The sequence below is a fragment of the Sceloporus undulatus genome, unplaced genomic scaffold (genome assembly GCF_019175285.1).
Source record: "Sceloporus undulatus isolate JIND9_A2432 ecotype Alabama unplaced genomic scaffold, SceUnd_v1.1 scaffold_18, whole genome shotgun sequence".
NCBI lineage: Eukaryota > Metazoa > Chordata > Lepidosauria > Squamata > Phrynosomatidae > Sceloporus > Sceloporus undulatus.
The window spans coordinates 192,313-208,185 of NW_024802940.1; the positions used below are offsets into that span (position 1 = coordinate 192,313).

Below are 15,873 nucleotides of genomic sequence, written 5' to 3' on the forward strand. Positions count from 1 at the left end.
TTTTTTGCTAGCTTGTGTTATTTAGAAACAAGAAATAAAACCCTCTAAGGAGTGAACTGCTGGAGTCTGATTCTTTAATTAAACAGCTGTTTCACTAGGCATTGTTCCAGCAAGCTGCAAAGCCTGTTTGGAGTTTTTGTTTTATTCCTGTTGGAGAAAGAGGAGCTGACATCTTCATCCAGTTGGCACCAGAACGGGACCACGGGCAAGGTTCATCACCCAAAATATTAACATCAATTCCTATTTAAAGCAAACAATTAGATGAGAAAATGCCCATGAATGCTAATCATTCACAAGATGGTTGTTTACTTTGCCTCATTTTCTGCTGCCTCTGTAATTTCAAAGCCCTGTGTTTAGTTGAAGGTACAGAGTGCACTGTCCACACTAAATTATCCCTGAATTTTGCCTAAATCAGTACTAGCAGAAGTCCTGTATTACAAAATGACATGAAAGTTTAATATAATTGATATATAATGCTTATTAAAACAGTAATTGAAACTATGACTTGTACTATTAAATGGCTTGATAGTTTAATATAATTGAACTTAGCTGTTAGCAAAATAGTAGAAAATGGAAAAGATATGTGGTAACTAGATCTGATTTAAAATATTTCTGAAAAGATTACAATATGGCGAAAATAAAAAGTTACATAGAGGCATAGGTAAAGGAAGAAAAAGTGGAGGTTTATAAGAAGTGATAAACACCACATCATCAAAGGGAGGAAGTATATTTTTTCCATATTTATAGCAATTTATGGATTTGTTAAATTGTGTAATTACAAATTGTGTGTTACATGATGTCTATATTTTCTATATATTATTGATGTATTCCTTTAAAAAAACTAATAGAAATATGAATTATATAAAAAAAATTAGCAGAAGAAGTGACATTAAGGTAAGCCACCCTTGTACACACTCTGTGGACATATTAATCATTACTATAACGTTTTGGTTGCTAATGTATAAAAAGAAGAGAGAAGGCTATTTACCTGTAACACCAGACTCCAAAAACCGCTCCAAAAAAGACAAGTAGAAATCCTGTGTAGGAGATCCACATGATGACATACATCGCATCTAAGCCAAGCAAAAGCCAAGGTGCAGGAGGTGGAGGGGGTTGTGGTTTGGGGCCACAGACAATAGAGCAGTCCTGACAACTGCAGGGCCCTGTGACATCATCCACAGACTCATTGCAGCCTTTGGTAGCATTGTTCATAGGAATCATCCCATGGACAGGAACATCTGACAATAAAGGTTTTCATATGTCACAGAAAGATAAAAGCAGCCAGGCTGGAAGGCCACAAATTCCCCAGAATTGTCATAGGCTAGCAAATCATATCATAGAATACGATTATGAGGACATAATCCATATCATCAGATTCTTTTTTATACTGTTTTGCTTTATATACACTGCCGTTAAAACACAATTTAAATAAATATGGCTGACTTTTTTGCATAAATGCTATTCATTATGATGGATATATATTTCTTTCAGTTTTCCAGTCACTATGCCTCCATATCTCATTTGCTGGAGAAGAAGAGTGGAAGGGTGCAGCTGCACTCATCCCCTGCTTGTGAGCTTCATATGAGCAACCAGCTGGTTGCCTGGGTAAACAGAACAATGGTCTAGAAACTCAATTTTATAGTTCCATTAATCTGATGTAGCTGGGCTTTTTGTATATCTTGGAGTATTTTATTGCAGTACAGATATACCTCAAGAGCCAGCATAGTGCAGTGGTTTGAGCATTGGACTATGAATCTGAAGACCAGGGTTCAAATCCCATCTCAGCAATGAAAACACACTAGGTGATATTGGGCAAGTCACAGGCTCTCAGCCTCAAAGGATGGCAATGGCAAACCCTCTCTGAAGAAACTTGCCAAGAAAAACCTATGATTGTTTTGCCTTAGGGTCACCATAAGTTGGAAATAACTTGAAGGCATATGACAACAAACAGGTATACTTCAGTTAACAAAGCAGATGTGTTCCTGTGCATCTTCAACAGAAAATGTGGCAAATATAACATGGAAAGAATAGGGATAGGTTCCTGGACCACAAAAAAGATGAACAGTTTAACATCCCTGGCTTCAGATGGAGAAAAGGGGAGGCACAGCTCTACTATGCCTAACCCAGAGACAGAGGAAGGGCTATCCCTCCATTCCACTGGCCATGGCCATGGCCTCAGGGGAACAGAAGAACCAGCAGTAGCTGCTGGACTTGATCCCCTCACCCATTGCCATTCCCTTCTCCTTTTGTGTCAGGTCTTTTTTAGATTGTAAGCTTAAGGGCAGGGAATTGTCTAATTAACAATTTGTAAGCTGCTCTGGCAGAGGAGTGGGATATGAATACTCTAAATGAATAAATGAATGAACATGTTTCAGTAATCTTTTATTCAAAACTAATAATATGAACACTCAGAACAGGTAAGCCTTGCCTGAATGAACAAACAAAAATGACCGACTGAAGGCTTGTTCCAAAATGCATCCAGAAATAACTTTTTCTTTAACTAGCCTCCACTATTCATATGATTTCCATATAGATCTATGCTCTTTAACACATCAGGGGTGTCTAGTGAGGTAAGTTTATCTGTCTTCCCTTTTCTTTCTGTTTTGCTGTTCACACATGCTTAATAAGTAGCTGCTATTAACTATTAACATTGCTTGATACAGATAGGCACATGGAGTTACAACAGAAACAGTTAGAGCAGAGACTCTTTTTTTACCAGCTCAAGCTTTATTGTTTTGTTTACTGCAGACACACTGTTGTAGACCAACAGGGTAAGTTTTGCTTTCTGTAGCTTTCTTTCACGTTCTTCCTAATAATAGTACTGCTGAAAAACTAGATAGAAGACAAGGAAGAAAAGGCAAGATGGGCATGCTTAAAAAGACTTTGTAAAAAGGATAATTGTCAACTGAGGTATCCTGTACAGTTCAACCACTTAAATGTCTCAATGTAGTACTGCAACTCTCATTAACTATGCTCAATTGGGAAAAATAATTCATAATATTTGTTTTCCCTACCTGAAAATATTGGAATCATGTTGAAAGGAGTCTGGCCATTATCCTTGCTGAACATATACTGAATCCAGTTAGTTGCATTGCATTCTTTAGGATCTTTTCCACACAGCAGTCCCAGTGCTTTAACATTGCTTGATGGAGCCTCCACATCTTTACAGGCATTATACATGGCTGTAAACACAATTTTAAAAATAAGACTGCAATATTCAAGGATACAAACAAAAATTCTGGGGGTTGATTCATCAACCACAAGAAAATGACTCTTAGTTTAGGGCAGTGCTTCTCAATTATTTTCTGTCATGCCCCCCCTAGGAAGAAGAAAACATTTCGCGCCCCCCGCGTGACTGTAAATAGTATCATTTGTCTATAAAATTGTTATAAGTACCCCCCTTTATGGAGCCTCGAGCCCCACTATTTGAGAAAGGCTGGTTTAGGGTAATGCAACAAATTTTTTATGCAGTCTAAGGTTAACCATTGCTTCACAAATCTTTTCATTTGTTCCCTAATCACCAACTATTGTCCTCTTAGTCATTCATTAATTGCAAAAAATGCAGAAGAGCACTGTTTTGCTTTCTACTGCTTTTTACACAAGATAGAAAGCTGCCTTCACCTTCTTCAAAGGGCTGTAGTGCAAAGAAGGCACAATTTGAGAGTGGAGACACAGCAAAGGCACAGCTAAATAACCCGACCAAACTTGTGGGAGAAAGCCTGACTTCAGCTGCAAGGAAACCCATCATATGCTGGTTGAAGAAACAGACCAGCTCTTGAGGCCACAATCTCAAACACAATGGGATATATGACACCTTAATTGGCAAGACTGCTGGAGGTACTCTAGCTCAGCTGCTTTCAAAGACCAATAAAACAGAATTACTAAAAATGGCTTTAAAAATACTAAACGCTTTCTGATGAGGAACAATTTGGATAGCACTATAATCTGGATATAAAGTGCTAACTGGACAATTAATTTCTGAAGTAAATCAATGACAACTAGCATTAAGTCAAAGGAGGCATGTCTATGCAACAAAAGAATCAATTTAATGATTTCACTAACACATGTGTATACATTCTCCCTATACAAACATATGTTATTTCATTTCACTACATTCAAATGAACTGTTTCATTTTTCCTAGTAATTATCAGACCTCACTTAAAAGTCACAAGCATTTCATTTGCTACTTTATTTTTGTGAGGGGACGACTAAAACAAATCATCCTGAAAAAGAAAGGAGCAATGCTGGATGATGATGATGATGATGATGATGATGATGATGATGATTCCCCCCCCAGTTTAGGAATCAAGGTGGCTCATAACAATCAAATCAAACATAGCTAAAAATTCACGACATACTAAAGTAATTATACTAAAGTAATTAACTATCAAAAATTAAAACCATTAAGTAGAAAACAGCAAATTGAAAATTCAGCATATTATGCAAGGTCCTTTCCCCTTGAGCAATCAATCTCCCAAGGTCTGTTGAAACAAACAAAAAATGCCTGTGGAAAGATATCAAGGACAGTGCCAGCCTAACTTCTCTGGAAAGGGAATTCCAGAGCCTGGAACAACCACACGAGTTGTCACGTGCGAGTTGCAACGCTTTTAGACGCCCCTTGCCCATGACAAGGGCGTCAAAATGGCGGCGCCCTGTACATACAGGCATCGCCATTTTGACGTGACGGACGCCTAGCATCCGCACATATTGGCACGGTTGTGATGCCGCAAGTGCGCCACTGGCGCCTTGCGGTGTCACAATGATGCCAGAAAAAGAAGCCGCTTTTTGCGGCTTCTTTTTGCTGTGTGAGGGAGCCACGTGGTTTGTCCGCTGCGGTTCCCTCGTGCAGCAAACTAGGGCGGTGGCAAACCGCCCTTTTGGGTGGTCTGTATTCCACCATAGGTAATCAAATTGTGTCTGGAAATGGACCAGCAACCAGTGGAGGTGTTGCAAAAAGGCAGTTGTGCCCCTGTTGACAATCTTGCTTCAGCTCTTTGGATGAGCTGAAAGTTCTGAACACCATGACCATAGCTGATGTCTCAAGGAATGGGTGCAGCTGAAGCACAAACCTCAACTGTGCAAAAGCACTCCTGGCCACTGCTGAAACTTGAGCTTGAATTCAGGACTACACCAAAGCTGTGGACCTGAATCTTCAAGGGGAGTGTATCCAGCAAAGACTAAATCCCTATTCCCCAATCTGTCTTTTGATTGACCAGGAGCACCACTCTCTTGTCTTGATTAAGTTTCAGTTTGTTCACCCATATCTACTTCATTCTTGATGACAGGCAATTGTTTAAGATCAAAACAGTTTCCTTAAATTGTGGTGGAAAAATGTAATAGATGGACAGAACACAAAAGTGTCCAGTACCCATGTTCCAATATTCCTACCCAATCATCTCTACTCATTTTTCCAGGTATGAAGTATGGGAGTGAAACCTCAACTTTATTCAACTGCCATGCTTCTGGCTATAAGACAGAACCTATATGGAGCATTTTGAAGACACTCTACAGATTAAGTACAAAAGGATAGTACAAGAAATAAATGTAAGTGATGACAGAAAGAATGAACAACATAAATAAATCTTATTTAGTACAATATTAGCACATTTAATGGTCAACTTTACATAACTGTTTAGGACATAGATTATTTAAATCTCATTGCTTTGAATCACCTTGATTTAAATCAAACCACCCACTGTTTTCCCAAGCAGGGATAGAAGCACTGGATCAATGTCCCAAGTAACTAAGCTGAATTCCTCTGACTTCTCAAACTTTAAAAACTTTGTAGTTCAGGAATAGGAAAAGGAATGAATGGTTAAAAGGAAGCTTGACAACAGAACTGGGGTGGAGGGATTAAAAATATTTTTCTATTTTACGCCAATGGAAATTCAATGCCAAATTCACTATGTTTTGTAAAAGGAACTGAAATTAGACTTCCTAAACTGGTCTTGCAAATATAATTAATGTTAGGTCCCATTTATCCAATTAAAAAAATTACCAAAAAATTTTTTTTTCAAGCACCCTGCTTTTCCTGCGCTGATTCATGAACTTTTTTCATTTAATTCATAGACATCTGACCTGCAGATGACCTATACATTTTATCCACACATATTGTGTGGATAAATAATGGCTTTTTTTTATAAAATCTGTCTTGCTTACCATTAGAAAATGTTTCTCCAATGTAATACTGCAGCTCTGTGATGCTGGTTTTGTTCTTTTCTGTAACTGGATCAACATATGGTATTGTCTGTGTAACATTCAAAAATTCTGATTGATGAGGACTGCAGGTTAGTTCACAGAACAGGTTCATCAAATTATAAAAACATGATGGGCACCTGGAGAGAAAATCAGCATCAGGAATCTGTACATTTTTTCTGTATTTGTGCATAATATATAGTAATTTCATAAGAGGCAATACTTGCTTTCCAGAAAGAAAAAAAAGACTCAAATGTCAAAATTTTAAAATAGTAACATCCTCACAAAATTTGTAGGTAACCAGCAAATCCTTCAACTATATGCAGTACTGGGAAGTCCAAGAGAATTTCACGAGAAAAAAAGAAGCCCAACTACATAGTTCAGTACAGTGCTGAAGGCAAATCTTACAGCCTAATTTTATTTGTGCTTAGTTTTACTATGTTCCATGGGAATTACTATCATGTTTAAATTGCACAGAGTTATAATTTGCCACTGTATGCTATTTCTGTCTCCTTCTCCAGAAAAGGCCACTTTGATTATAAATCAAGAAAACCAGAAGGAAAACAACTTTCCATTAAGTGGAAGTAATTTAAAAGAGGTCATTAAGATAAATAAAAAAGCATTAAACAGTCAATATTTACAAGCATTTTACCCAAGTAATGTTTAGAGCAGTGGTTCCCAACCTTCCTAATGCCGTGATCCTTTAATACAGTTCCTCATGTTGTGGTGACCCAAACCCATGAAATTATTTTCATTGCTGCTTCATTAACTGTAATTAAATAGGTGTCTTCCAATGCTCTCAGGCGACCCCCATGAAAGGATCATTCGACCCCCAAAGGGGTCCCGACCCACAGGTTGGGAACCACTGGTTTAGAGAATGCTGTCTACTAAAATACACCTATGTGTTAATATTCACCATCTGATGATCAAAACAACATATGAATTAAGACAGATGTGATATTGAATGAGTTTGTAAATATGCATTTTTCTTCATCTGTTCTAGAAAACTAAACATCTACTGGACATTCTCCAGTTTACAAAAAAGAGAGGAATATAACCCCTCTGTACAAAGTACAACATGCAGTAACTGCCTTACATACCTGGAAAGAAACTGCAGAGGGAGTTCCATGTTGTTTTTCAAAGTATGAAGCTGCTGTACATCACAGCAAAGGCTAACATTCTCAAAGAAAAGTCCTGGGCAGAGTTCCTTAAGAGAAAAGTAGATACTTAAAAATAAAACTTTAAAAATAATAAAGCAGTCCCAGATGTTTTTCTACTTCTGATTGCAAACATCTGACTTGCAAATTGTAAGCCACTCTAAGAGCCTTTAGGGCTGAAGGGTGGGGTAGAGATACCATAAATAAATAAAACATTTTCTACTGATTTCAAGAGGATATTTCTAGATTGTGTTCAAGGCAGATTTTGGAATTAGCCAGTGGCCATGCTATTTGGGGATTCTGAGAGTTGTAGTAAATAATAGTAGTATTTCCAAGCTCTGTGCTTAACTATTGCAGTGCTAAAAGCTAGGAGATGTGTATGCCAATTGCTGATAACAAAATCTAGAAATCATGACATAGTGTGCAGTCATGCAAAACATGTTATGTTTTGTATGGGCTAAATCTTTTACATATGCTACAGAGTGTTTAAGAAAAATATGCATAGATCTTTACATCATGTTTACTTAGAGTTCTTATTTTAAAGAAACATTCCATAAAATGGTAATTTATTAGTGATGTACCTGAACCAAGTCATAGCCATCCTTTGGTAATGGCAATGCTGGGCCATTATATTCACAATTGTATCGTTTATCTCCAGAAGCAGTTCCACATTCACCATACCAGATACATGAGTCTGAGAAGACCTGCAGGGCAGAAGGAATTGAGTTAAGATACTAATTAAATAAGTCTAAACATGTTTGTTGTTGTTGTGTGCTTTCAAGTCGTTTCCGACATATGGTGACCCTAACGCGAACCTATCACAGGTTTTTCTTGGCAAGTCTCTTGGGGGTGGGGGGTTGCCATTGCTATCCTATGAGGTTGAGAGAGTGTAACTTGCCCAAGGCCAGGATTCAAAGCCTGGACTCCAGAGTCACAGTCCAACGCTCAAACTATTACACCACACTAGCTCTATTTTGAAAATTTCAGACATATTAATCTGTTAATCAGAAGTAATCAAAGGATATGAGGAATCTCAGCTTACATCACATTACATAACTGTAATAAATAATGACATATCACAAACTGCTTTTGAAGTTCACCTCAGTTTCAAAGGTAGTTGCCCATGAAATCAAAACGAAAGTTCAAATCCCTGGAAGACTAGAGCAGTTTTACAAATCTTTTATAGTACAAACACAAACTTCTCTGATAACTTCAAAAAAAAAAAAGGCATGACATACAATAACTATTTTGTTATCCTTTGTATTCCATCACTATATTTGTACCCCAAAAACTGGTGGCACAAGATGGCTTACGAAATAAAAAGAAGTATAAATGTTTTGTTTTGTTTTAAATCTACTGTATGCTAGAAGTCTTCTTCTCAGAAGCACCAAAAAGTTGGTGGAAAAGAGAGAGAAAAACCTCCAACTCAGGCAGAGCCTCCAATTTTCTGCTTATAGTAGTAGTAGTAGTAGTAGTAGTAATAATAATAATAATAATAATAATAATAATAATAATAATAATAATAATAGGATTTATTTATATACCGCCCAATCACTGGGAATCCGAGCGGTTTACAACAGAAGGGATAATAGACAGTTTCCTGCCCTCAGGCTTACAATCTAAAAGACACGACACAAAAGGAGAAGGGAATGGTGAGGGGGGGAGGGAATCAGGTCCAGCAGTTATATTCTCCCTCTGAGGCCTGGACCAAGGCAGATGGACTGGAGGGAGGGCTCTTCTTCTTCCAGGCAGGCCTGGTGCAGCTAGCCTGCCTCTCTCTCCCTCAAGATGGTGGATGAAGGGAGGGCTTTCTACTTCCAGGCAGGCATATTGGAGCTAAAACTGAAATGGATTTTCAAATGTGAAATTTCACCTTTACATTTGAGTTCTTCATATTTCTGGGTCTCTTAATTGTTGTGACTCAGTCAGACATAAATACAGGATCTCTTTGACTATTAATTGTGAAATATTAGCCATCATGGTATGACAACTATATTACTGCCAAAAAATCAAATACAGAATCAATGCATGTTAGTTAGTTTCATTTATAAAGATGACTTGGGAGTTGTCTGCATTGCAAAATAAAGAAGCTTCAAACTAACCTGAAGCCTGCCTGTTTAGATGATGTATGATGCAAAACCAGGTGGAAACCAACACGAAGCCATGATCTGGAGCTAAAAACTGGAGCAAAAAGAAGCTCCGTATATGAGATGGGTTACCTCTTTCATCTCCAAGAGTGAACTCCCTCCTCCAAATGCCACCATGATAAAATTAGCTTTTTAAAAGAAGCACCCTCCAAAAGTTGGTTTTTAAATCTAGTTACAACATGGGAAGGAAGAAGGGAATTTTTAAAATCTCTGGTCACTGATTAGAATTTACATATAGTACTTGTTGGCAAAAATATGAATTGTATGGAGGGGGATGAGCTTCCAGAATCAGTCTTCATATCTGCTCTGAGATATTACTACTAAAAATTCAAATCAAATTTACCTTTGGGAATGGAAACTCAGTCTGCATCCTATCTCTGAATGTCTAATTAATGAATGAGGAAGCATTACTGTTTCCCTGCATCTACTTGCAATGTGTTTTCCTTTTAAAAGTACTAGTTTAATCAGAAGAATGTGCTAAACATGTGAATAAGCTGGCTTAAAATTCTGTGATAAAGCAGCACAGGTAAATACTAAAGTTTCATAAGGCAGGGGATGGCAATGGAGATGAATCTGCAGTGCAAAGATTTCTGCCAAGATATCTCACATGGATCATGTGATCATGATCCATGTGACAGTCATCTGGTAAAAACATTTCACCAAGCACGTCAAATGAAATGCCTAGCATCAGCAACTTCATCTTGCCTCAACATGACAATTTAAACAGGGCTTGAAGGGACGTCATATTGAGGAGGGAGCTAGCTTGTTTTCTGCTGCTCCAGAGACTAGGACCCAGAGCAATGGATGCAAGCTACAGGAAAAGAGATTCCACCTCAACATTAGGAGAAACTTCCTGGCAGTAAGGGTTGTTCGACAGTAGAACACACTCCCCCAGAGTATGGTGGAGTCTTCTTCCTTAGAGGTCTTGAAACAGAGGCTTGATGGCCATCTGTCAGGGATGCTTTGATTTAGATTTCCTGCATGGCTGGGGGTTGGACTGGATGGCCCTTGTGGTCTCGTCCAACTCTATGATTCTATGATTCTAGTTACCTGTTCTGAAAAGCACCCAGTATTAATATCCTCCTACTGTGGACTGGCAGAAGGAGGCTGAGACAATAGTTGTTTGACTCTGGTTGCCTAATAGCTAAAGGAATATCTGAACTAGAGATGTAGTCACTGCATCAGTTTGGTATACTTTATGCAATGTTTCCTCACTGTTCTGTGAGGAAACTATGAGGGTGAGGAACCAGATTCTCCACTCCACAGCTCTCCATGCTCTGGATGCGATAAAGGAACATGGCTACACACCCTGATATCATCAGATCCATTCCCCGATTGCCAAGTTTTCACACAGTGCTTCAACTGGAAACCTTGCTCCACTTTCCCACAGAAGAAAGAGGGAGAAGAAATGCCCTCTCAGCCAGTCTTGCAAACATTAGCTAAGACTCATACCGTACTCAGTACCTGCAAATGCCTCCTGAATGGTGATGGCTTCATGAGCATGTCCGGAGGAAGACTAGAATATAGGTAACCCACCTGGTTATCTCCAATCACTCTGTGATCAGAGATAACTGGGAGACTGCCTCCACATCAATTTTGGAGGCTTCTGCGAAGCAAAATTAACATCCTCTGTATGACATTAGGCTCATGGGCCAGAGATTTTCCCATTCCCCATTGTAATATATGCAAGATTGCAAAGAATAAATCCTTATTCTTCAAATATTATATAAATGCTATCACACTACTAAGGTGTGTTGTCAAACTCTTAATGCTACATTATTCATAAGTTACAATTATGTTTAGAATTCATAATGATCCACACAATATGTAAACAATATGTAATATGTGTAAACTTACAGCGCTTTATAAATAAAGGTTAATAATAATAATAATAATATTTTTTGCCACAAATTGCATTTCCAAACCCTTTTGGACACAAGCTTTAGAGAACACCACATATTCTTCTAATTAATAATAATAATAATAATTTTTATTTATAGACCGCTATTCCGCAATGATCATAGCGGTGTACAGTATAAATTAAGTATAAAGATGATCCCTCCCCGCCGACAATAGATTGCTAATTACATAGGCACACATCCTCCTATCCTGAGGCCTTGCCATTCAACAATAGACCAACACACAGATTAACATGTAAATCATTTCTTCCTACAAGGGTCACACAAGTATATATACCCCACATACTTCCATTGCACCACTCTTTGAAGATGCCAGCCACAGACGCAGGAAAAACATCAGGAATAAATTCTTCCAGAACATGGCCACATAGCCTAAACTTTGAATATTTCTGTCCAATTATATCAATGGCACCCAAGCAACAAGTTTTTAAAATCATGTTATTTAATTTCAGGAAGCAATCTCAATGCATCCTTCTAAAGAGAACATGCTGTCTTAAGAATGACCTTCAGTAGTTTTGTTGCATGTACTTTGGTTGCAAGGACAGATTCCTATGACTTTTGTTCAACCTTGACTTTGATCTTTGAGGGGGGGAGAAACTTTTGCAATTTTGCATCACAAAGTGCTACATCCTTCCTTTCTCTATTGCTTAGCAATTCTACATGCATGAAGTTATGCTCACTATAGTCAGCATGTATAAAGAAAAGGGAGACCAGGATTCTGCAAGACAAGTTTTTATGCAATGAGCCTAATCTGGGTTCATTCACATTCAGTATTTTAACTACTCCATTGGAAAATGTAATTGTACCACCCAAAGTTCTGAGCTGCCAGTTCTGTGCTCAAATAAATATACTCACTCTTGCTTACTTTTCCATGTCTTCATTTATTCCCAACAGCTCTTCACCATGTTGCACACAGCAATCATTACACCCACTCAAGGTCACTCAAAGCATGGTTTGATACTCTCTCTCCTTTTTTCACTGCAATAACCTGCATGACTACAGTGCGCCCGCGCCATATGCGGCCTTGAGCATAGGCGCTCAAGCCGCGGGGCGCGCGTGGGGCGGAAGGGGCGGCGCATCCCATTCAATTGAATGGGCGCGCACGCCCATTGTGCCCTGCACGCGCCCGCGCCGCCGCGCACGAGCCCCATTGTTTCCAATGGGGCTCGAGCATAGGCGGAATTCACCTTACGCGGAGGGATCCGAAACGGATCCCCCATGTAAGGCGAGGACGAACTGTAATTAGTTTTTATTCTATACACAACAACAACTAGAAACCTTCCATGAACGGCACTCCTGCAAGGTATGTGGTTCTCGAGTACTGCAGAAATGGCCAAAGTCAAATACATTCATATAATAATAATAATAATAATAATACAGTGGTACCTCGGGTTACGAAATTAATTCGTTCCGCGGCTAATTTCGTAACCCGAAAAACCTTCGTAACCTGAATTGCCATAGGCGCTAATGGAAAAAAATAGCTCTCTGCTGCCCTCCGGTGGCGGCATAGCGCCGAGGTTTTTTCGTAACCCGAAAAAACCTTCGTAAGCCGAAACAATAAATCCCTATGGGATTTTTTCGTATCCCGAAAAATTCGTAAGCTGGGTAATTCGTATCCCGGGGTACCACTGTAATAATAATAATAAAAAAGTTTATTTATATCCCGCTCTTTGAGGTCAATCGGGGTGGCTAACAACGATAAAATACAATACATAGTAGATCAAAATTCCCTCCCCCCCCTTAAAAATTATTAAATCAATTATAATTAAAACCAACTAATTAAACAACATTAACACATACACATTATTACAAGACAAAAACAAAACAGAACAAAACAAATAAAACAGTAAACTACGGTAGCATTTCCAAGGAGGACCTTGGGGACTCTCATAAGAACAGGGTTTCTGAGGCCAGGGTTATCTATTCCGGAAAGGCCTGCCGGAAGAGATCCGTCTTGACAGCCTTTTTAAAGCTGTCTAAAGATGTCAATTGACAGATCTCGTCCGGCAGGTCGTACCACAATCTGGGGGCGACAATAGAAAAAGCCCTCTGGGAGGTAGCCGAAAGCCTAGCTCTTTGAGGCTGCAGCAAATTCCTCCCAGAGGACTGGAGTGTGCGGGGAGGATTATATGGGAGGAGGCGGTCCCCGAGATAGTTTGGACCCAAGCCATTTAGGGCTTTAAAGGTGATAACCAACACCTTGTACTGGGCCCGGAAACTAATAGGCAGCCAGTGGAGGGACTTCAATACCGGAGTAATATGGTCCCTCCTTGATGTTCCTGACACTACTCTGGCCACCATGTTCTGCACTAATTGCAGTTTCCGAATGAAGTACAAGGATAGCCCCATGTAGAGCGCATTACAGAAATCTAGACGTGAGGTTACCAGTGCGTGTACAACTGTCTTGAGATCCCTTACTTCCAGAAAAGGGTGCAGTTGGCGTATCAGCCAAAGCTGATAACAGGCGCTCTTGACTGTCGCATTTACCTGATTTATCATCAAGAGCGATGAGTCAAGGAGCACCCCCAGACTGCGAACACAGTCACTAGAGGAGAGTGTGACCCCGTCCAAGACTGGAGGTTGCAACCCAATTCTTGGTTTTGGGGCCGCTACTGTGAGCACCTCTGTCTTGTCCGGATTCAGTTTCAATCTGTTTTTCCTCATCCAGCCCATTACTGCTTGGAGACATTCATTGAAAGAGGAGAGGCCATTAGAATTCGAGGCCGACGAGCGAGACACGGAGAAATAGATCTGGGTGTCATCAGCGTACTGATAACACCCAGCTCCATAACTCTGAATAATCTCACCCAGCGGCTTCATATAGATGTTAAATAACATCGGGGACAGTATAGCACCCTGTGGAACCCCACAGGTGAGCTCCCTTTTACTGGAGCAGCTGTCCCCGAGCAGCACCCTCTGGGATCCACCCGAGAGGAAGGACCGGAACCACTGCAGTGCAGTGCCTCCGATACCTAACCCCCTCAGGCGGTCCAAGAGGATGCTGTGATCTATCGTGTCGAAAGCCGCTGAGAGGTCTAGGAGCACCAACAGGGCCACACTACCCCTGTCGATGCTGAGACGCAGATCATCGGTCAAGGCAACCATGGCAGTCTCAACCCCAAAGCCTGTCCTAAAGCCAGTTTGAAATGGGCCTAGATAATCGGTTTCATCCAATTCAGAATGGAAGCAGTGGAAGTGTGGACTGGAAACCTTTTCTAGTGCTTACTTTTATTTGCTTTTTCATGTCTTGCATCAGGTTCTTGTTCCTGGTGCTCCTTTTCATTAACACAGGAGTCATATTTATTAGTACAAACTAGGCATACTGGTAGCTGGCCTAAAAGAACCCCACACCCTACCTGAGCATACATTAATTCCCTAAATGAGAGTAGTACAAGCAAAATTATTCTTGGTCTGCTTCGAGAATGAGCTTTAAAGAAAAGTGTAAGCCAGCTCTTTAAAAGAATGAGCTTTAAAGGAAAGTGCGAGTCAGTTCTAGAAAGTGCTAGAATTTTTCCCTCCTTGTATTTAACAGCATGGGAACTACAGCCCCTGCTAGACTGTCAGAGCAACATTCTTTAAACATGCCAAAAAGGTAATTGTGGAGGAAATGACACAATTCATCTGCTGACTGCTGATGCCAAGGCACCAAAGCCAAAGTAATTCAAATAATTTTCTGTCTATCCATGCTAAAATGCCACAAGAATAATTTGGTGAACATTTTGATCCCCAGATCCAAGGATAGTATTGTTTTCTGTGTAGCACCTCTCTCAAGTAGTTCTGGCCAAGAGCTACTCAAGAGGATATTATTGTATGCTACTATGTATGTTGTATACTACCATTCACAAGACACCTATGTGGATACACAAAAATTATTAATGTTACCACAGTTCTTTTAAATAACAAAAATTCAAAGGAAAATTACAAATCTTAAATTTCAGTTGTGATCTGGCACTGTTACCAAAAAACTGGAGTCCCAGGAGGGCACCCACAAATTAAAATATTTTAGGGGAATTTTAATAGCTCAAGTAAATTATATGTTGGTCAGGGCAACAGTCAGCCTTGAGATCTTAACCCTATTTATACCAGTTCTAAATCACACAGAACTCCAGAGGCAATTCCAAATAGGTTTTGTAGTTTTATTAAGAAAATAATCAACACACCCGCACACACAAGAATTAATGAAACAAAGGTAGTAGAGACCTTGCTAATGGTGATGTGTTGGCGATCCTGAAGCATGGTTCAAATAGATAGGTATCCGGAACAGAGAGGGCTCAATAGCCACCTTGGCAAGTGGGGTGGCCAACATACTGTGGAGCCTAGTTGAACTGACAAAGTGTCTGCACAGTTACAAACTAGACCAAATTACTATTGTCTAGGTGGTGGTATATATACCCAAAATCACATCTCAGGGCAGTAATCATGGAATGAATGGATTACCTCACTGCTAGATGGTT

The 15,873-nt window shown here is 39.6% G+C and overlaps 1 pseudogene; it reads right to left on the minus strand.

Annotated features, from left to right (window-relative positions):
- Nucleotides 1-15,873, minus strand: part of LOC121917433 — a 60,872-nt pseudogene that overhangs the window by 33,839 nt on the left and 11,160 nt on the right.